Source organism: Vanessa atalanta, chromosome 1 (assembly GCF_905147765.1).
Source record: "Vanessa atalanta chromosome 1, ilVanAtal1.2, whole genome shotgun sequence".
NCBI classification, from domain to species: domain Eukaryota; kingdom Metazoa; phylum Arthropoda; class Insecta; order Lepidoptera; family Nymphalidae; genus Vanessa; species Vanessa atalanta.
Genome location: NC_061871.1, coordinates 5,155,987 through 5,181,245, shown reverse-complemented (window position 1 = coordinate 5,181,245; position 25,259 = coordinate 5,155,987). Strand labels below are relative to the sequence as shown.

Sequence of the window (25,259 nt, the reverse complement as noted above, 5' to 3'; positions counted from 1 at the left end):
TCCGAACAAATCCGAGTATACATGTTCATCATTTCAATTTAGAATTCATCTCATGATGAATATGCATGTATCGCATAAAATTGTGTTAGATCTCTATTAACCCACTATTTTTGGAGTAGCGTGATGGAATAACCATCAAACCTAAAGAGTTGAAACCTGTACCCAGTAGTGGGCCATTTATTACCTGATAAGTTCCATACCATCAGTTACATAATGTAACACTACATACTTTTACTTAACCATCCAAATAATCAGTGAAAAACAAAAAAGGTTTAATCTATAGGAATATATTTGCTACTATGTTAATCTGTACCTGCATATATATACCAGATTAATATAAACATGTCGTAGCTTTGGTATTTGCTTTGACGAAGTATCATTACACGGTCTATGGCTCATAGCAATAACGGCAGCTGGTAAATTATTATCTCTACAATTTCGATTACTCGCCTTCAGTGTTTGATCAAATAAAGAATAGCATTAAACCTTCACCTTGCTCTATTTAAGACCGAATGTACTAATAATGTGTAAGCTTCAATTTAAATTCCAAAATCCATTAATGGCTCTATCGTTTTGTATAAGCCAAGTTTACATTTTATAAATAAATATTTGAATTAATCAAATAATTAAATTTATTTAATTTTGATGTATTTTTATTTATTGATGATTGCAAGCTCAATCCCATGCAAGCACTACTGAATTTTCATATGCTTAATTTCTGTCAATAATTAATATCTGCGGGCGGTGAGGGAAAACATCGCGAGGAAACATGTGTTCTATATCAACGAAATTCTGCCCCATATATATCCACTAACCCGCATTATAGTAAAGTGGTGGAATAAGCTCCAGCCCTTCTAGTACATTTACAGGCTGTGTGGCATTATTGCGTTAATATATATATATATATATATATATATATATATATATATATTGTGTTATCGGTAAGCGGACGAGCAAATGGGCCAACTGATGGTAAGTGGTCACCACCGCCCATAGAAAATGACGCTGTAAGAAATATTAAACATTCCTTACATCACCAATGCGCCACCAACCTTGGGAACTAAAATGTTATGTCCCTTGTACCTGTAGTTACACTGGCTCACTCACCCTTCAAACCGGAACACAACAATACTGAGTACTGCTGTTTCGCGGTAGAATATCTGATGAGTGTGTGGTATCTACCCAGACGGGCATGCACAAAGCCCTACCACCAAGTAAAATATATTGTTTACATATAAAATACATGATATAAACTTTTGACTAGAAGAGTATTTTTTCGGGTCATGATGCTAATAAACTATGAGTTTTGTATTGGGAACATTCGTGAGAAGTGATGAATGAACGTAAGCGAATGATGCACAGGAAACACAAACGTTTTATCTAAATATAGATAAATAAGATTTAGCAATATAAATTCGTGATGTCAAGTATTTAGCATAATATGTAGGTCAAGTTAAGATCAGCCAAAGGAATGCGCCATTTCGTTCGTCGCAAGCCACTTTCATTTTTTGTATGCAAGCGAGAGTGCCAAAACTTTTGCGCAGTGCGTCGCTTCCTCAAACTGAATATGTATGGGGTGAACTTGCCAATTCAAATTCGAATAGGTGCTTTATTCACCACACCGCGGATTATTGAATTTTTGTTTGGTAGGGAGAAAAAAACTGGCTGAATATAAACGGGATGACTATAACCAACTTCATTTTTGGGTGACCACCTTTATTTTGACATTCTGCATACGCGACTGCATGAGCTCATGTATTGGATAACCATTTTAGGTCTTTTCAATGAATGTCTTATGCTGGAGAGCGTTTAAGTTATTACCATAGAAAGTAAGCCAGTGTAACCGAGACATAACATTACTAAGGTTGGTGGCGCATTGACGATATAAGGAATGGTTAATATTTCTTATAGTGCAAATGTCTATGGGTGGTGATGACCACTTACCATCAGATGGAGCATATTTCAGTCTGCCTAGGATTTTAAATTTAACAAAAAATATGAAATACCTAAAAATAAACAATAAAAAATTACTTGATTACTATTTGAGCTACTATACCCAAAATGGTCTTCGTTGAGCATATGTCGTGTCTGTAACAGCGTTGATCTTCCGTGAAGGCAATATACGTGAAATAATAGAACGTATGCTAGAAGTAATTTTGTTCAATCACAAATCCCATCATTTGGACGAACTTGTGATCTCAATAAGTATTTTTTTTTTCATGTTATGTTCAAACCCAATTAAAACGACATTTTTTTTTATTCAGAACATATTGTGTTACACCTTTGTCGCATTTATAACATGTATAACAAAGCTGTTATACAACTTGAATAAAATATCAAATTTACTTTAGTCCAATTAGCGCCGTACTCAGAGTGCTGATTCAAGATGTCGTTTCATACAAAGTAACATTATATCAGGATTAATTTTCTCCACATTTTTTTATTTATGAGCACTGTTATTGCACGACTACTGACCATTTTAGTAAGCTATTTATTTAGGACATAATTGTTACTTTCTAAATATAGCTAATAAATAAAGCAACAATAGTTTGTAATGATTAAAACATAAATAGTTTAAGCAAAAGTTTTAGAATGACAAGGTCGACCCTATTCGAAGTCAAGTCAAGTCTGTGCGAACAAAAGCATTTATATTCGCTTTATTATATTAAGAGTTGAGTTATATTTCTTTACGTTTTTATGTATTCAATACTAGCGTTAACCTTCCTCGCGTTATACCTCGAATTTTCACCTGCGTGAAATTTGAATTATACATACTTATTAAACGTATGAATTTGCCAACTTTTAAAGTTACAGCTCCGCTCTTAAGGGTCATAACTTGAAATTAAAAAGCCCATAACCTCTGTATCTCTATCTAAACAAATACAAGAAAAGTTACTTTCTGGAAAACCCTCACAAACTCTCCAATACTATTATATTGTACTAGCGCCCCGCCTCGGTTTCGCATGGGTGCAATGCTGTTACTAAATATACTACAGAATATCTTTATACAACATTTACAGCTTTTTTTGTAATTAAACAGTACAAACCGCAATGTCCCTGCATTTTAAAACAGTAATATTCTCGAAAATATATTTAAATTAAATGCTGCAAAGGCCCGTATTAATATAAATATATTAAATGCACAATGTATTTAAGGTACTTAATTGGATTAATGCTGAATTGCTTAAAATCACTTCGTAGATAAACCATTATTTCTCGTAAAAAGTAAAGAATAATAAATGGTTATTGTGGGTTATCCCTAACAGATAGACAAACCATCGCGGACCTTTGGTAGTCCTTTTTAAGGTGTACAATACTGTAGTACTGCAGTAGGGTTCAGCCAGTCTTTACAATGTAAGCGCAAAAAATGTGTTAATTTACGACATTTCATTAGAATTCTCTAAAATTATCAGTGTTTCTCTACTATATTATGCATGCATTGTACATATAAAAGTTTCTCTTGAAATTTTTTTTAAAAAAAATCGCATAAAAATTAGTTGTGTTGTTTTAAATGTACGCCGAGCGTAAATTATTAAAACTAGTGCCATGAATATTGGCAAGTAGAATCCTTTTTAAGTTAATCTATAAATATATTCAACTTCGACGCGGGCAAAGTCGCGGGAAACTGTTTGTTCTAATATAAAAGTACCATAAGTTTCACTAGCAGATAGCTGATGTAATAAGTGATCCTTATTACATCTGCTAGTGAAAGCCCCATCAAAATCGTTCCAGCCATTTTAGAGATTTGCCGGAACAAACGAACAGACAAAAAATGTAAAAATCTTATTTTGGTATATGTATCGTGTATACATACATATGCATTTAGTAAAAAGCGGTTATTTTAATATTACAAACAGACACTAAAATTTTATTATACCTATGTATAGATTAGAGATTATATAACAGGCCTTGTACATTTAGTCGACGTATGTTTAGACAGTTTGTCATGGAAAGGCTTTAAATTGCTAATTGCTGTCCGTATTACAAGCAGATCTAGATCTATTAAGCATTAAATACACAAACGTTATTTATCCCTTAACATAGCCCATGACCGGAATTAAGGACCGTTAGACATTGAAGAAGGACCAAAATAATGTATGAAAGTTAACATAATATATTATTAACAAAAACATATTTTTTTACATTAATATAAAATAATAATAATTAATAACAAAATATTTTAAATAATTTCTGGTTTGCTAAAATTATTACAAAAACAGCTTAACAATGATACGCCTGACCGTATTTCGCCCTGCTTCCCGCCTAAAACGAAATAATTTATAACATGTCTGACAGCTTGACGTATGACGTTCGGAAAGGCACACTACATCTCCTTATAATATTATTATGTATTATTATCTACCTTCACTTTTTTGTATTGGTGTCGCTACTTTGGAATATCGGGTACGATTGGGTGCTCGTAATGTCGCCTCGTTGCGACGTCCGTAACGGGTGATGGCACTCAGATCGGTTCGAGCTTACCGCACGGTATCATACAACGCTAATAGTTTGTTGTCAGCAAGCCGGGGAACTCAAAGCGTTTAAAGAGTCAGTCGAGCGCAAACACGGTCCACTCACGTATCATCTGTCGCAACTCCTGACCGACCACGGGTGTTTCGCCAAATACCTGTGCGAGATGTTTGAAAGGGAGCCGTCAGTGGAGTGATGGCATGGCGGCGATGGAGCCGTGGATACGGCCGAGCATACGCGCGCAGAGTGCCCAGCTTTGGCAGAGCCTCGCGCAGTTTTATCTAAGAGGAGATCTTTCATTTCGGGCCCTCGTTAAGAATGGCTAAAAGTGAAGAGGTCTGGGTGGCAGTATGCCAATGAATCGGTATTGTCATGTCGATTAAAGAAGAAGCGGAAAGGCAGCGGGAGGACGTTATCGACTCGCTCCCGCTGCGCAGAAGAAGACCTTCTGTCACGGGAGTCCCACATACCCGTCCCGGTTCCGACCGAGCGGGATACGTAAATGCATTTCCTTCTATGAAAAAAGGGGTTCAAACTTGGGCAAATGATACTGAATTTTTAGTAACATACAATTAATTTGTGTTTATAATTTAAATCGCATTTAGGGGCGGCCTTAACCTCGCTTCTAACCTCGCTTAACCTCGCTTCGCTCGGCTCTTACTTCACTTAATGTACACATATCTATATATGTCATAATATAACATTTCATCAAGAAGAACTTACAACTTTACGGTAGTTACTCTTATGAACAAAATGCTCGTAAGATAAATTTAAGACATGAACAATTTCACCCCGACGACCACAATTACGAGGTAGTGCTTTCATTAGAGTTCATGAAGTTAGGATTTATGCCACGAAGTTGTACAGAGTTTGACACACCGTTCACGTTATACGCGATCTCGTTACTACTTACTATACTAACTGATGTTCCCATTTTTATTGTTATGTGTAGATTAAAAAAAATTGAGGAAATATTTAGAAGTAGAAGTTCCAAATACAAAAATATAAATGATTCTACATAAAAAAAAAATCTACGAAACAAGGTAAACCAGGATTAACGGGAACACTTGACTTGATACGGATCGAGAGTCTGAATACAACTAATATAAAAATACGTAAACAAATTGAAAGAAATGAATTTATTATAAGTAAAATAATGTCTCTTATGCCATATTTATGAGGTAAATTGGGATTCTTCAGTACAAGTTGCTAAACAAACAGGTGGCAGAACTTCATTCAACACATGCGGGGCGTAAATTCTACTACCAAATTGTCACTTTATCGCAATCGAAACGACATCGTTGCCGTCCAGCCGTTTCCTATTCGACTAACACAGCGATCCCGTTGCAGTTCGCTCGTAGTTAAATCGAAATATAATCTTATCGTAACCAATATTAATAAGTAGAATTCCCCTCTTTACGATTATTTTTGAGCTGCGATTTGTTTTTGTGACGAATAGTCGAAGTAAAAAATATAATAGAAGTATCCGGAAGATATCATAACTGTTATAAGTTGTTAGAATCGGCCCCTAGTTTGCCTCACGATATTTTTCTTCACCCCCGAGCAGGGATGAACAATAACCTCAAATAAAACACATGAATACTTAGTGGTGTAGACTGAACTCGCAGTCTTCGGTTGAAATTCACGCCTATTAGTTACTACGCATTCTCGGTCTCATTATTAGTAAAAAAAGTAGTTAGAAAAATAAACGATTACATCTCGAAACGAAACTCATAAATCTTCCGTTGAACTTTTGTTTTCGACGTCTAAGGGTCAGCCTGCCCATAAAAAGGCCTTACTTTTAACATTTACTCTTTCGCACCTAATAACGCTGTAGTCATACTCCGTTACTGTAGTTACTTAGCTACAAACGAGGTTTTATTATACTGGCTGTTATTGCTCGGGGCTAGCCTTCGATATATATGGATTCGTAGAAAGCAGTTTTGCTTTTGTCCCTAGTAAGCTTATATTCACTTTGAAAACTTTTCACTTCTATTCAATCTAAACATAAATTTGAAACTCCAACAATACAAATATATGGTTCGGTATCGAATCGCTCTGTGGATACAGATGATAAGTGGTAATGCGGCCTTTATAACAATGAGTATGTCGACAGTTGTAATTAATCCTTTGGTTGAGCACTACTTATGTAAATGTTTTTTCCCATAATTAATTCATAGGAACATTGTAATTTGTTGGATGGGCTTTGTGGAAGCCGTACTGTCGAACTTTAAGATATTCTACCTTGACGGTAGCAATACTTAAAACTGTTATGTTTCGGTTTGAACGCACAAGGGATATAACATCTTAGCCCCCTAATGTTGGTGGCTTATTGGTGATATAAGAAATGATTAGTATTTCTTACAGCGCCACTGTCTATAGGCGGTGGTGACCGCTTACCATCAGGTGGCATATTTGCTCGTCCACAAACCTATATCATAAAAATGAATATTTATCTCATGCTCGGTGGTTCAAGAAAATTTTACGAATAAAGTTAGATGTGTCGAATGAATGTTAACCGAATTTGTATTTATCGAACTGGATTAAAACAGCTTGGTGTAATAAGCTCCTCGAGGAGGAACAGGCCTTAGAGCAGCAGCGGGACATTTAAAGGCGGATATTTTAAGTATATTATTGTTATCTGTCTATGTTGGTATGTGTATATTTAATTATAATTTAACTTTATACAATAGTTCTACTTTAAAAATCTTAATTTCCTACACTCGTCTCTTCCTAAACTTCCTCGAAGTATGTCTGTGAGAGATCGCTTTGACCTAATAAGACTGCCGCAGCCATTTCTTAAAATATATTATATATATACTTATATTTATGTTACTCTGTTGTTATATATCTACATGACACGCAATAAATTATAAGAGTAAGTAATAGATATTTTTTTCAAAATACATTCAGTTTCAGGACGGAAGCATTAGGTGGCCTATTTGCCTATCTGCTTACCAATAACATGAAAAAACGGCATGAAGCTTTCTTATACCGTCATCTTCCCTCCTCGACGCCGCTCTCTAAACCATTGCGAGTCTGTGGTGTGTATACTTACGATATACATCTTTTTTTTAACGCAATAAAGTATTTAATTTTAACGATAACAACATTTAACAGTTTAACAGTTATTATAAAATCATAAACAACACCAAAAAAAAGAACAGGTTCTCTAACGCTTGTCAAAATCAGACTCACTAATCGGACTAAATTCTGAGCGCTCATTGGTCGTCTATGGCGTTATCGATTTCCATCAGCCAATTACAATTATAAATTAATTACGCCAGCTTTTCAGAAGCAGATAGAAATTCGCTGTTTTTTTAATTAATGATTTTGAAACATGTATAAATATAACAAAATTAATTGTAATTTATATTACTAGACATTTTAAGGTACGCTTCTGAAATGAAACGTGAAATTAAAAATTAATGCATCGATTTTAATGGAACATAAAATTTTTGAAAAGAGAAAATGTTTTCTACAATACAATTTTCTATTTTATAATTTTAGTTTATCTACAAATAATTGATATTATCTGCAAATTCAGGGCAATGTCCATATTGACTGACTGTTCGACACAGAGACTTGAAATTGGAAGGCGACTTTTTTCGCATTATTTTATTAGAATAGCTTTTACGAAAATTTTATTGTAAATTTCACAAAATGTGTAAAAAAAAATATTTTGAAATATCCTTCTCTTACTTAATGTTTCGAAGTGTTATTGATCCTGTGAATTATTGTTTCCAAGTTGGCTTAAAATCTGTTACTGTCTATGGCTGGTAGGACCACTTACTAAGGTTATCAGGTTAAGGTTTACCAGTTTACCTATTTAATTAAAATAAAAATATACTCCCAAAAACAATTTTGTACAGTTTTTCTCTTAGATTACGTAATAATTAGAATGAAAGCACTTAGCTGCTTCATCTTGTAAAAGGAATCAAATCGCATAGAATTTTATATTCTATTCAACGACTTATGGCTATCTGATCGCATGCCTGAGAGAAAACAAACCACTCATATAATGTCTTAAAATAAACTTAAAAGTAAATCGATATTTTTAAATAAACATGATAAAATAATATTCAGGTTTTCACACGGATTGTTCCTACACCACCAAGCACGAGATGAATTATAAACACATTTTATTAAGCACATTGAAATTGTTACCCCGGTTTGAAGCCGCAATTTTCACACTTGTCCTAACCACTGGGCCATTTCGGCTCTTAAACATTAAATAACAACCATTTATTTCACCAAAAATCTTGAAACCGTATCGTCAAGTTAACTGGGGCTTGAATTTTCGAGTTACAATTGACTAATTGCTGCTTTATAAAATATTTTTCAATTAACATATTTTTTTAGATATTTAACTTGTTTTAGTGATTCAATATTAATTAATTTCATCAATTGCGAAGTCGCTATATTAGAAAATTGAGTCCTATTTGTAATTCAATAAATTAAAATTTGTTTATTTTCTATGTATTGAAACATCCTATTAATGCGTTAAAATTCATGTTCTGCTAACCCGATGCTGTTCATTCTCCACGGCGTTCATTCTTCAGAGAATATTAAGTCCATAAGAGTATAACATAAGTATATGTGCAAACACAAATGCACCCCTTTTTCCTTCACGAGAGGAAAAAGTTCGACACAGCACCAAACGCTTTATTTCGCTCGACTCGGGATTCAAACTCAGAACTCAGGATCTTATAAGCTAACTAGTAAGATACGTTAGTAAATACTTAACACGCTTAAAATAACTTCTTAATTAATACAAAATAAAATTATGTTGCATTCGCTATTTAAAATAAATTGGATTCACGTAAACAAAATACAAAAATACTGGAACAAATATTAAAAATACAGAGAAAATATTAAGCAAGTTTAACGTTTAAAAATAAAATCAACTAGATCTGTCGTAGAACGAAGTTGCTTTTACATTCCAGTTCCAGCTTGTTCATTATATATTATGTATTACATAACAGACGCAATTATATAATAAATCTGTTTTGCATTACAACAAAACAGTTATTATGTGTGTGAGAAAACACACAGCATTGTTTGAAGAAGCATCCATAAATCTTACCATAAACAATTAAAAAATAAAAGTTCATCTTACCTCTCTTTCCGTCCTTTGTTACCTTTCTCTTTCACACACAGCAGAGCGCGCCATTTTGTTTCAAATTTGCGCGCCACTGACATTGTCAAATCATAGTCTTCATCCACCACCAGCAAGCACCTTGCTACAATGCTGTGTGTTTTCTCACACACATAATAACTGTTTTGTTGTAATGCAAAACAGATTTATTATATGTGTATCTAAAACACACAGCATTGTTTGAAGACCTGTTTGATATCTGCTGGTGTAAGAATACAAACGCTATGTGAATTATAATCAATTAAAACAAACATGATGTTTAATATATTCTATATATTCTATATGTTCAACTTCCTTTACTGAACCCTATAATTGAATATACTTATCATGTCAGTAGAAATAATATTTAAACATAAAATCTATATTCATCATATTATAATTAAAAAACAAATAAATTGACAAAAATATATCTCAGGAATTAACAAAAAAGAAATAAAGTTAGAAAATAATTATTAATTCTACCCCTAGGTAAATAAAGTAACTTTATCAATTGAGATCAATATTTATCAACAAAAATATACTAAGTTTATGTATTTCAAGTTAGTCTTGAATATTAAATCAAAATAATAACAGTATTTAATTAAATATTTGAAAAATTCTTCATTAGTAAGTCTTCCTTATAAGTATCTCCCCTTTTCTCCACTACTCGACAGTAATACTTTCTAAAGGTCTGGGCACTTCTCCAATTGCCTCTACTTAAAATCTCATCTATAGGTCTATTTTCCAACCAGCTTCTAGATGCTACAGCAGATCTTACACTACCTGGTGTTGCATCAATTCCCTTTTCCTTAAATATTGATTTTATCCAGCCTGCTATCATTGTTCGAGTGGCTGGTTTAATCACACCCGTAATTGATATAAATAAGTTATTTAAACCTCCTTCTAAACGTCTAGTGTTGGTTACCTCAATTAGCTTTTTGATGTGTCTTACTGGACAAAAACATTCTTCAGTGTGTTGTTTTAATAACCACCCAGGTTGTCTATTATTGATATCATCTGTCTTTGAGCCAAACCTTGGCCATAACTTAATTACTCCCTTATCTTGGTCTATTTCTAAACTTTCTTCAGATACATCCAAGAGTGTGAGGTCATGAATTCTTCTTCCAGAAGCTAAAAGAAGAATTATTGCTGTTCTTCTAACTATATCAAAAATTGTATTACAATTTGGTGTGTCTTTAAGCCATTCAAATAATAATGATGTGTCCCATATTGGTGTCTTTCTTTCTTGAGGTCTTTCTAAGGAAATAGCTTTTAATATTTGGTTTATAAAAAAATTCTTTGATAAATTGTTTAAACCACAGTAAGTAGAGACTGCAGACTTATGTAGAAGTACAGTTCGGTAAGCTAACCCATCTTTCAAATAAATTTTGGCTAAAAATCTAGCAACATCTATAGCCTGAGGCATCTTAGGATCTATTCTGTGGAATTTACACCATAAAATTCATCTTTGTATAGGGGCCTTATAAGTAGTTTTAGTTGCTGCTCGCCAACTCTTATTTATTAATTCCTTTTCCTCTAAGGACCAGTGCGCTATTTTATCTGCCCACCCCCAACTTTCCACGCTAGCAGCTTTAACTTCTCCAGATGTGGTGGGTTCTTCCCCGTTGTCAGATCTATTAAATAATGATGTAGGTCTGGTATCACCAATGGTTCTGCCAGAGTTCGTGCTCGTAAGTCTGTCAGCCAAAAACATTGTGTCCACTGTGGTGCTATTATTATAAATGTCCCCCTGGCCGTGTTTAGGTGACGCAACACCCTTGGCATTAGACTTGGTGGTGGAAACACCCAAGCCAAATCGTAGTTCCATTGTCGACTGAATGCGTCGCAGAATAAGGCGCAACCATCTCTGGAGTCCCAGGTTACGTACCGTTTTACGACTGCGCTGTCTTGGGACGCGAATAAGTCGACTTCGGGGACGCCCCATATTCATAATACGGCCTCCGAGGCCGGGGGCAACAAATGCCATTCCGGCACTGGTCGATTCCTTGAAAGGCGGTCGGCTATGCCGTTGTACCTCCCCGGGAGGTACGCCGCCGAAATTTTTATGTGGAGCCGCTCGGCCAACTCCATTAGCTTCATGGTCAACTCTAATAAGGCTAGAGAGCGCGTGCCTCCTTCGTTTCTTATATGCGCCACCAGAGTCCTGTTGTCTGACTGAACTAAAATGTGCGCCCCTCTTAGATTCACTTGTCGTGAATTTATCGCGCAGTACACTGCAAACATCTCTTTGACGTTTGAATGCCAAGACTTCTGGTGTCGCAACCATTTCCCTGACAGACAAATCTCGTTTAATTGAGCACCCCAGCCTGCATCCGCTGCATCTGTGGTTAAGAAATGAGTGATCTCCCTCTGGTCCAGATCCACACAACTGTGGCCTATGGCTTCGAGCCACCAGGTTAACTCCTGCTTCACAAGAGGTGGAACATTTAACTTTTGTCGTAAATTGTGTTGAGGAAAAATCTTTAAAAACCTCTGTATTCGCCGACAGTGTAGGCGTCCACGGGGAATGGTCATATTTGCGAAGTTTAAGAGGCCTAGCAGACTCTGTGTCTGTCGAAGAGCGCAGCAGCCCGCCCTTAGAATTTTTTGGATTACAGATTGAATCTTTGTTACCTTCATCTGAGGTAGGGCCATTGTAAAGTTGTAAGTGTTCCATAAAATTCCTAGGTATTCGAGTTGCTGAACAGGTGTTATCAGGGATTTTTGAAAATTGATATGCCACCCCAGACTCTCGAGAATGCTTATGGTCTCTGTGACTTGGTTCACCAATAAGCTTCTGTCCTGGCTGACTAAAAGAAAATCGTCCAGATAGACCATTAGTCTGATACCTCTTGTTCGCAGGATCTCTGCGATCCAGTTTGATAAGGCTGCAAATGTTCGGGGGGCAGAAGAAAGGCCAAAGGGTAGAGCTGTTAGCTGTAGGACTTCGTTGTTGTAGTAAACTCGAAGAAATCTTCGGTGTGATTCTGCTATTGGTAGGTGGAAATAGGCTTGTTGTAAATCTATCTTGACCATCCAGTCGTTCTTCTGTAGCAAGTCTATGACATCCATCTGAGATACCAAGTGGAAATGCTTTGTAGCAATATATCGGTTGAGCCCTCTTAGATCGAATATTGGACGGAGCCCACCATCTGATTTTCTTAGCAAAAACATCTTGGATAGAAAACCCGTATTCAATATCCTTGGTGTTTCTAAAATTCCCTTGTCTTTTAGGTCCTGAACTATTGTAGTCATATTTGTGGATATCTTTGTTGCAAATTTCTTTAATAATTTGACTGTTGGGTACTGAAGAGGAGGCTTCAATTTGAAAGGTATGCGGCCTCTGGTAATTATATTTATAATAAATTGGTTTGCACCCAAAGCTTGCCATCTTTGAACTGCCTGTTGCAAACATCCCCCTAGAAACACCCTCTGAGTCCTTATAATGTCATTTCTGTTTCCTGGTAAAGTTGGTAGCACTTTCTTTGTTGTTGTTTCGAAAGTTAGATTGTTTCTTAAATGAACGAAAATTATTATTATTATTCCTCATCTTCTTACTGGTCTTAAAGTTTCTATTTGTATTTTGAATTTGTGATTTATTATCATATTTGTAACTAGTGGATGGACGATCATGTGTTGTTGGTTTTTCTTTCAAATAGCTTGGCATGTTAAGCCATGTTTGTGAACCACCTAAGGACTGAATTAAAGGTTGCAAGGCTTCTCTACTAAATAAATGTTCTGAGCTTGGTGGAATGTTTCTTAGAGTTGATCGCAGGTTAATATTACTAATTTCTTTTAAAATTCTCTCTCTTCTTATTTCAATGCATTCACCTCGCCTGCCACAAATGATTTGCATAATCTTTTCAGAGCATTTATGTAAGGATGAACCTGGACCAAACAGTGTTGATACTTTATCAAAGAGTAATGTAGCATTTAAATCTCTTGGATTTGAAGCAGCCCAATTAACAATATCTTGTAAGCTACTCTTTAAAATTTCCCTCTGTTCCAGCTCTGCATTAGTTAAGCCGGCTAACATATTCTCAGCTGATGCTAAATAATCCTTAGTCTTGTTAAAATTACAAAGTTCCTCATTAACCTTTAATGCAACAAAACCTGGCGAAGCAGCAAAAGATTGTAATGTTGATTTATAGCGAATTCCCTTCCAAGCCTGAGTGTCAAAATGTTGTAAACGTGTAACTTCATCTAAACGTTCCTTAATAGCTACGGGAATAACCCTCTTCTCATCAAACTCTGTGTTTATATCCCCCATCTGCAACTTATTAATAACAGGACAAGGATTTACTAAAAATTCACTCGCAGGAACATCTGTTCTCTCCACACTACTGGGATTCATATTATTTACTTGCGAATTTTGAGTCAAGGCCACAATATAATGAGGCAACTGAGTTAAGTAGCCTGAAATGTAATCTACCTGATTAACTAGTGAATCAACTCGCGGGTCCGACCCACGGTGTTTATACTTACGTCGCTTATTAGGTGGAGGTGACGCCAAGCCCTCCTCATCTTCCGAAGATGAAGAAGACTCTCTTTGATCGCTGGACACCTCGGATACTTGTCGAGACGACCGCTCTCCATCCGAAGCAGCGGCATCCGTCATATCCTTACCCTTACCTTTACCGTTTACGACACTCATTTGTAAATGGTTTCCTTAATGCTCTGCAAGCACGTTTTTAACAAAAATTCACTATATTATTTAATTTTTGAACTTCTAAAAGTTGATAGAAAAATTTTAAAAGTTTACGCGGCAAGATTTACAAACGCTATGATTTGACAATGTCAGTGGCGCGCAAATTTGAAACAAAATGGCGCGCTCTGCTGTGTGTGAAAGAGAAAGGTAACAAAGGACGGAAAGAGAGGTAAGATGAACTTTTATTTTTTAATTGTTTATGGTAAGATTTATGGATGCTTCTTCAAACAATGCTGTGTGTTTTAGATACACATATAATATAGATATTATTAGATACAATTAAATAAATTAACGTTTGATAATAATGAAATGACAATGACAATATTTTTATTAAAAATCTCGTGTGAATTAAAACTGTAACAAAAAAAAAAGTTTAAATTATTTTAATTAAAACCGTATACAATACAAAGAGAAAGGCAGGGAAAGGTTTTTTCCTACGTGATGATTTCCGCCAGCTAACTCTAAGCTGCGTAAAAAATATTCGTTCCAAAAAAAAAAAAAGTTTATTGTGTTATAAACAGGTCTGTAATAGTGAAGGAACCAAATCTAGCAAGTAGTGTTTATTTTAGATAGCCCCGATCTTCAATACCACAACATTAAGTACGTACGAACAATTAAATTTTTTATAACAGCAAATAACTTAGACCAAAATTACGAGTATGTAGGTGTGTTTATGTGTGTGTGTGAGTGCTACTTATTTCCCATACAATAACAATTCAATTATTATAAATTTTACGATTTCGAATGATTATAATAATTCTTTCGTTTCTGCTGGATGGAAAGTTTAGATTATATGTGAGAGGATAAAAGTACCATTTTGATATTATTTTCATAATATTCATTTATACAAAGATTTATACCACATCAAGGCGGATTTGTTTACGGATAGGCAACGCAAATATTCTCATAGAAACGAAACATGAAAGAAAGATATTTCCAAATATATTATTTACTATTTATAGTTGTTTGTTCAAAGACATATATATATGTATATATAGTATTGATTTGATTTCATTAAGGAGGTTATCAATTAGGCTGAATAATTTTTCTTTCGTTTATACGTAGTTACGTCTGGACGGATTAAGAAAATTTTTCTTTTGCTTGCTTGAAAGGTGAATAACCTCAAATTTCAAACATTTGTAATACAAAAAACGTTACATTTTTATGTGTTCGTATATCCTATACTTGCTTGTATTTATTAGGTATTTATGTGTGTAGATATATTTTTATATATTTACACACTGATCTTTATTTATCTTATCTTGTAAAATTCACGACACAGCATGTGCATGGCACGGCACGTTCAACATTTTATAAAGATAAATATTGCCTTGTAAACATTGTAATTCGGACTACTAGTGTTAAGGTATATTTAAATAAATGTGTGAAAAAATACAACGAACTTTTCCGTTTCATTAGCAAAGCACGAATAATAGTTCGGTTGGCAACCACTGAAGATGAATTTTATCATTAGTTGAAAAATATCTAGGTATAAATTCCTTATTTTATCCAAACGAAGTCTGAAAGTTTTTATTTTATTTACAAGATTTAATAAAATTTAAAATTAAATTTCAGAAGCAACATTGTTTAAAATACTTATCGACATTATTTTTTTAAAATAAATAAAGCCGACTTAAAAAAACACTAAATTTATTTTACATTTACGATACAAAAATCAGCTACATAATCTTAACACCCAATTATAAAATACTGATATTAATAATTTCAACTAATACAGTACAAACTAATTTAATACCTACCTATTTATAATTATATTCAACTTCTTAATATTTAATCACCATTTGAAATCTTTTATTTCTTTCTATAAGGAAATGCTTTTTCAATGTGTGTGTGAAGTTTTTTTGACATTTGCTTATGCAAAAGTTATTTAGGCGGGAAAGGCGACACCAGAACTCATATTAATATGCTTAGATGACATTTCTCTGTGATATCTGTGGTATTATAAATATAAATTTTACTTTATAAATAAATCCAGGGTTTTTTTATTCAACGATACATTTTAAGCTTTAAACAAAACAATGTAAGATTTAAGTTTACTCGACTTAACGAGCTTGCGTTTTTATCCATAATTTGTGTTATCTGTTCACCGTTAACAGCGCACACCCGTTGAATCTTGAAAACTTTACGTAAACGATTGAAAGCTCGAATGCAACCGACATTTTAGAGTTTTGGACCTGATTTGCGACGGTTTTATCTTATGGTAGTCTATGGTTATGTTATAACCTATTAATATATCAAAGACAAAATACAAATAAAATGTAAAGCTATGTTAACTATTTTTTCGCTGTTTTACCGATCAGGCCGTCTTGTAATTTTTTTAAAAATATTATGTTAATGTATACTTATGTTTATTGGAGTACAATAAAAATATATTTTTTGAGACTACTTGACACAAATGTTAATATAACTAGCGATAATATTTGACTATTGAGAAACAATTAGTGCCCTCAGAATTGTATGACCTTAGTACACTAATATTAAGTACTAGCGGGTGCCCGCGACTCCGTTCGCGTGATTTTAAGCCACAAAATACTAGTATTGTATGGTTGACATATCTGTTTATCTTTGAGTCTATGTTGGTATTGTAGTTCCCAATAAGTATTTGTCTTGTTGAGTATTTGTAAGTATTTGATTGGGGATTAAAGCATAGATTTTATTGCAGTTCGAACACGGGACAGAGCCACATAAAGCTAGCCGTGTACACTGGACTCGCTTAAATGTCAATGAATTTTTTTGGAGTGGGAAGAAACCGGGGCGTAAACCCTTATATCATCTTATATATCTTCTATGTACAGATAACGATCACTGACTTTTATTATATGTATAGATATAGATAGATATAGAAGAAGACTAAATATTCACACATTTTTCTAACACACATAGTAAAAAATCAGATAGCCAATTTACCCATCCAAATAAACATATGTATAACCAAAGTTCACTCTAACCCATAATGTTCTACTACCTTAATTAAATAATATTTTGTAAAACTAAACTAATTATTGAAGGCGCACATATTTAAGAAACAATATAATAATGAAGTAAGTCTACTTATCTATCCAAGTTATCGAAAATAATACTTATATAAAAGATTTTAAGTATAAAACATAGCAACCAAGCTAACTAATAAACAAAAGTTTAACCTATTCTATAATATATCTATGCAAAGTAATATGTACCTATAATGTATTTACCTATCTTATTAATTATATTACGGAGACATAATACATTGGTTTTTAAAAATAGTATTGTAGCCGCAAGCGTTTTTAAATATTATTGTAATCTACGTGCACACTGCAAGCGTTATTCAATACTACAGGCAGCGCCGCTTTTTTTTCGAACTGAGTAAGCTGTTGGCCCTAATGGCCTATGGACGGCGTCACCGGGCGCGGCTTGTTATAGTATAAGTATACCCTACGGCAGTATAAGTTAAACCCTATTTCATATGATCGACTATATTGCTGAAAGCTCAACTTACGTTGGGCTTCAAATTATATAATTTTTAACTTTATCAATGACATTTTTTTTTAAATTGACATATATGTATAATTTTTGGGAACCGATTTTAATAAAACAAAGCCTATATATTACCCCGAGTTAACAACAGTATATCAGTATATCAGTATATCAATGAAAACCGCATCCAAATCGGTAAAGCGGTTTTCGAGATTAGCTGTAACAAATGAAAAGATAAACAAACAAACAGACAAAAATTCTAAAAATCTAATTTTTGTGATTTATTGCTTTTTGCGCATCCAAATAATATTTTTTCTCAAATATCTTGGTAATAGCGAGGTTCGATTGTAACGTCGATGTGCTTGAGGTTCAGTGTTGTAGCACCAAGTCCAAACTAATTATTTAGGTATAAATCAAATTATCAATTCATCATTACTCAAAATGTGTAGGTGTATCTTATTGATAATTAAGAATGAAACAGATATTCGAAACAAATAAATTCACCAAAAAATGTGTATATCACGACTGTTTATAAATTAATAAAATACAAAATTATCTACTAAACATGGTACACATTTTTAACGATGTTATTTAAATTTATAATTAAAATATAATTAAATAATTATTAAACATAAAAAAAAGCTTATAAAGATGTTCCGCATAATATTTTTGCGTAAAAAGTTTATATGGAATATACACGAACAAAAAACAAATTTCTCTCCGCGTCGTTTTGTTATTTGATATATAGCATCATACATCACCCGTGTATTGCGAATTATCATACAAAACACGCTGAGATAACTCGACTGTTGCATATATATCCCATAAAACTATTCAAAAAACTGTTGAAAAATCGGAAAAATAAAACCTATCTGATAAAAAAGAACGTGACTGCATCTTTGGACTAGCTAGTTTTACACGCTACTGATCCCGTGATCCTGTTTCAGTCCATCAACTTTTTTATTCAGCCTAAAAATTTTCACTTTCAATACCGAATCTGGAAGTCGGCCTTTACATTGCCGTGCCTCGGAAAACACGTAAGTACTGCGCCTAAATTATTGTCGTGTTGTATTTGCCGTCTAATCAGATTACGAGACATCATCGTAAATGTTAATGTTTGGTATTTTTGATGACTATTATAAAATCATGCCTAAAGTTTTATTTTTTCATAATTAATTTTAAACAGAGGCATTTTCTTATAAAGCCTGGCCACGTGCAAGTCGATTTGAGCATCAAGGATAACATATTGAACTTTTTATAGTATTTCGATTATTAATCATGGAATCAGTCTGTGAAAATAAAAGGGATCAGAAATAGGTAATGTAAAACAAAATTTACTTCATTACCGTGAGTAAGACTCACTTTTTGAATTACTATTTGACAAGTTTCGTACAAATGCAGGCACCTTCGATGTACACTTAACTGAGAAGAACAATCAGTACATCATCATAAGGAACTCAGTTGGTAATAAGATTATCGATTGATTGTCACAGATAACTTAAACTGCGTCAAGTTCGTGGCAAATGATTTAAAAAAATATGTACTTTTGTCCAACCTTATTAGATTACAAAACCATATAGCAAAAATGAATAAAAAAAATATTATACGGTATTTGAATACTGTAAAAGTTTTTTTTTCTAGACACTTAATTTAAATTAAGACTCTAAAGAAGTTATACAGAATTATTTTTAATTATGAATTGCACTTCTTCGTTTCATAAGTTGGGTACTATAGCACCCAATGGACCAATTATTGAAGTTTATATTCCTTGTTGAAATATGGTAATCTATTTTGTTCGCTTTTTTTTACTTGAAGAGTTTATTTGTTTCCCATAGGAATCAAAAGATTATTACGATTTTTCTAATCGATTTTTTTGTGGTCAGGCAGATGAACGCCCCTGACGGTGAGTTATCACCACTGTCGGTAGAAATCGTCACCGTATGAAATTTTCATAATTTCTTAAATAACCAATGCAACATCAACCTTGGGAACTGAGATGGTATGTCCTTTGTACACTAGCTCACTCACCTTTTAAACCGGAACACAACGATACTAAGTAGTACTATTTAATGGTAGAATATATGATGAATGAAAGAAAACCTAACCAGACAGGCACACAGCCCTTCCACAAAGTAAACAACTTAAGATAAGTAAGTGATTACTATTAGTTATCTTCATTCTTATTTTAAATAATAATATGTAGTTAAACAAGTATCTAACTTTTTGAATTTATACTTCAGTCGAGTACTAATACGGTACCGAGCAAGATTTGGCACTAACGATTTTTATCGATATTCAATATTTAAACTCTACACAGAAACTGTAATTAATCATAGTGATCCTTGTTAATCTCTTTTTGGTTCGAGTTCATCGATTAAACGTCCAACGGGAAAATATTGTATGGATTTCCTTGTATTTTTAACATCTATTCAATCTAAAACTAAAAATTTATCTTACTTTTTATTAAATTATGTCAAATTATGTACCTAGTCTTATTGCCTCCGCCGTTGACAGGAAGGCTTTATAGACATTTTTATAAACGTTTTGTTACGGACTGTCTTCATAAACGTGCGAGTTTTGTTTTCTGCAGCTGTTTGTCTGTCGATGTCACATGTGAGCAAATAAAAATCAAAACCTATAATAATCTGCGCCTTCATGGCACAAATAAAAGCCACAAAATAAAAATAAAAAACATCTTCCTTATTAAGAAATCTAAAAAGAGTTTTTATATCAATAAATTCTATAATATACTGTCTAATTCAAATAAATCAAACTGTCATCATAGGTTTCGAACTTCCTAAGAACTCTTTTGAATAAACGCGAAATTTCGCAGGGACCCACTAGTATATTTTTACCAACCCTTTCAGTGGAATATATAGCTCTGCCAATAAGCAATATATATGTTATCGATGTGGTTTTATCACCTCAAGTTTAGTAATCTTTGAATTCGGTATTCGTTATTTATCTAAGTCTTCCGCTTCTATACTTGTTTCTCCCTTAAATTAAAATAAAATGAATATTTTGTTTAACAAATATTTTATAATATCTGTATTAATTCTCTACATAACATAATGATGTAAGCTATCTAGCAGTTTTACATATTATGATATTATTAATAAATAGAAGTTATGAATTCGTGTAATAAATTAAATGAAAAAACGTTTTGGATTTAATTTAAATTTGTTTCGACTATTTATCCGAAAAAAATAAGTCTATGACGTACGATGGCTACGTAGGCAATATTTTTTTTAGTAATAAATGCTATCACAACAAAAAAAAAAACATCACATAAAAACCAAAGGCAATAACATAAATTCATGTTAATGATGCTTCATTACACAGATTCCCCACAAATGCTAACATTTACATAAAAATCCAGCGAAATAACGTAAGCGACAAAAATAGCTCGTTTATACGCGATCTCTAAAAGTGTACTAAATCTCACTTCTATTGACAAATGACGCGTCTTGTTACAATATCGTATCATTTCCCGCGCTCATCGCATTTTATACTCGATACCATTTTGTGTCATTCGATCGTGTGCCTCATTTCATTGTAACGATGACGTGAATAATGTCAGTCAGTACTTATGGTTCAATATTCTATGCATCCTATTTTGTTCAAACGGTAGTGTGGGAATTGATTTTGATAAATTAAGGAAGGACAATGTAGGTATGTATTAACATTAGAAATGCCGGCATTTGTATTCTATCCAGAAATATCAACATAATTTTGACGTTAGGATGTCCGTTGTCGTTGATATGTAATTATTATAAGGATCTATAAATTGTAAATCGATAACAGAAATGGTACACCACAGACTATAAAATTCTTACAAACATATAACAGAGTTCAATTTATTCTTGACATTTAAATTTAACCAAACTGGAAGTACAGGGTATCCTAGGGTATATATACATCCAAACAGAAAAGAAAAACAAATGTAAGAGTTAAAAATGCAATTTTTTTTTAAATAAATAAACACTAATTTATGTTTGTTTGTCCTTTATGAATTCTTAAGCCATTTATCAGATCGCTTGGAAGTCTGGGGAGATGTTCGGCTTACGCCAGAGCTGGTCCCTAACCCAAAAAATAAGATTTTTCGTCGTTTTAAGTGGACTCTTAATAAAATAAGCGTGGAGAGCTGGTGATTAGTAACAATGAGAACTACTGTTAACTTTCTATTTAATTGCTATAATATTAAACCAATTTGACAAACAAATATAAAAAATAAAGCTAAGTATAGTCACACATTAAAAATCCATAAATTTAAGTGTATCCGATAATGTTTGTCAATACTCACGCGATGTTTTCATATTTGTTGATAGAAAGTGCAAAGATACGAATGTCTGCTCCAACGTATAGTGCCGGGATTATGCTAAAAGTATTTTTATTCTTGGGCAAATATCATGCAATACAACAAGCAGCATTAATGTACAGATTGACGGTTATCCTTGTCTATATTCACTTACACTGCAAGGAAGTCAGTAAGTAAGAATAAATTAAAGAACCTGTTCAAGTACTCGTGTAATTAAACAGAACTGTCTGTAGTAAGAAGTAATCTGTAATTATATTATAAGTGAGGAAGTAACTATCTAACGCGCTTTCTTGGCCAAACTACTGAACCGAATTTGATGAAATTTAATATAAAGCCAGTTTGATCCCCAAAGATGGACATAAGCTTTTTATACGTAACTAGCGACCCGCTCCGCCGCTACCGCTCATGGTGATAATAAATATAATACAAAAAGTCTTACAACATTCACCGTTTTTCAGTCATAACACAATAAAAACCGATATGTCCTTGCGTTTTAAATAAGTAATATATTCGTAAACATTAATTTAAATTACATGCTGTAAATGTGCACAATGCATTTAAGGTACTTAATTGGATATATATCTTAAAATCGCTTCAAAAATAAGCCATTATTTCTCGTTATTTCAGTAGAGACAGTATAAACATATACCGTTGTAGCCTTTTTGTGGACCTTTTTAAGACGCACAATACTGTAGTTTATAATTTTGATTTATCTCGTAGTGTTCGGCCAGCGTTTGCCATGTAAGCGCAAAAAAATGTATTTATTTACGACATTACTTTAGAAACCTCTAAATGAATCAGTGTTTCTCTACTATATTGTGTATACATATAAACCTTCCTCTTCAATCACTCTATATATTAAAAAAAACCACATCAAAGTCCGTTGTGTAATTTTAAAGATCAAAGCATACATAGGGACAGACAGCGGTAAACGACTTTGTTTTATACTACATATGTAATGAAGCCTAACACCTTCGAACCCCATAATACGAAACGAAGTCGCGGCAAAATACTTTTTAAATGACGTTGTCGTGTTTTTATTTACCAATTTTCCTAGCGATCAGTTGAACGTAAAGAAGTTGATGTGCCGCAGCGCAATCTAGCTACTAGTTACAACAAAGTGGATACTATAAAATCTCGCTATGAGAAAATACATGCATGTGCCAATTTTCAGGGTGATTGGTTAAACGGTGTCAAAGTCTATTAATCCCAAACAGATACACCATCATCCATTTTTATGTACATGGAGATGTGGCGTAGAGTGCATGAATTTATAAAAGGATTATGTGCACTTACTCACTAATAAACTGAATTTATAGTCAGGCGAGATAATGTATTTTCTGTTAAAGAGAATTTTTGTTTTTAATGAAAGAACAGATTAAAACGTAGTTCACACAAAATTACACATTTAAAATAAATCAATTCAAAAAACGATAAATTGATTACTTTATGTATCATTTACTATAGGTAAATGAGATAAAAATAAATCTTTCTTTGGTAGGCAGACGCGCTTATAGGTCACCTGATGTATGATATTAACCATCCTTTATTTAGCTAAATCACCAACGTTAGGAATAAAATATTATGTCCCTTGTGCCTGTAGCTACACTAGCTCACTCACCCTTCAAACCGGAACACGACAATACCAAGTATTACTGCTTGCCGGCAGAATATCTTAATATATTCATGATTTTGAGGATTACGTGATTATCAAACTCACTAAGTATTAATAATAAATTTTTGAATTAGATATGAATACATATTTAGATACGTTTTAGTGCATAATCCATAGTAACAGCGTATAAATATCACACTCATGTCCACTTTTTAAGAGAAGACTTTAAACTTCTTTAGTTCAAGTTTGAGCTTATATACGAATACCGCCCTGCTTGGAATAGTCTTGGATCCGTAAATTGAAAATACCAAATTGGTACTGATAGTACCAATTTAATTTTAAAAATAGTTCTTAATTTATTTATAGAAATACAATTATTAAACTTAATTTTACCAAATAGTATTTCTGGTTCAAAAGTAGAAACAAAAATGTCCCTTATTATGAAATGTCTTTAACCTAGTTTCCGTATTTTTTTCAAATTCAAATTAATTCTGTCCCCTTTATTCTAAGATCTATTCTTTTAAATTTGAGAAAATCGAAATAATAGTATAAATCAACTATTAGTATAGATTTTGATTTTAACGTTTAAATTTAATTTCGTCGATCTAAACCGTCTAGACGGTTAAATAAGATAATTCGCCAAATATCCTCCGAATGCCACAAACGCGGCTATCTTGAAATCGTGAATTCTCTCCGGAAATGATGAGCAGAAACGGCAAGTAAAAGGCATTAAATCTGTCTGAGGCGTTCGATTTGCATTGAGAAAATTGCATTTTCGAATCGGCGGCGACAAGGAGGCGCCGCCTGCAAATGTTTGCGAATGCTTCCGAGAGCTTTACTTTGGAATTTTGTAACAGCTCTTTAAGATCCTATACCAACTGAAAGTTTATTTCTTATATAAATAAACATCCAATAATAAACAGTTTGATTCCATAGAAATTTATATTAAAATACTAGATGTGCCCGCGGATTTATCCGTAGTTATTTCAGTTTGTAACTGTAAGAGTATTATTGTCTACAACCTATAAGAGACCTACCTACCAGTTAGCTTGCCAATTTCAAGTTTTTAGGTGCTAAAGTTTCTGAGATTTCGTGATTAATCAGTGAGTGGTATTTCGCTCTTATATTTATATAGATTACAATTTAAAACTTATGATAAATAAAACATAAATAATACTGGCTGATAATTTAAAAAGCATATAAAAAATAAGAATCAATTTAAATTTGATTTGACTAGTTGAATTTTATTTTCACCGTAGTATGTTTTATAAATTTCAGTGATATATTTACTAAAAAAAAATTATAACTAAACAAATAATACGACAAAAATTGTAAAACGTTAATATAAATGGCTTGTTGTTTCGATGAATTGGAAAATTATGCGGTGACTCCGATGCTCGTAACTCCATGTGTTCCTGATCACTGCTGTGAAAGATCACCTGCATGCTGTGCATCTTTGCCGCGCTGTCGGAAAGGAGAAATTGTATACGTTGAAAAGCCACAGACAAAATGTTACAAAAAGACAAATGCTACT

The 25,259-nt window shown here is 33.2% G+C and overlaps 1 protein-coding gene across 1 annotated transcript in view; it reads left to right on the top strand.

The window, feature by feature from the left end:
• Positions 1-25,259, top strand: part of LOC125076917 — a 63,170-nt gene that overhangs the window by 3,667 nt on the left and 34,244 nt on the right. The window lies entirely within an intron of this gene.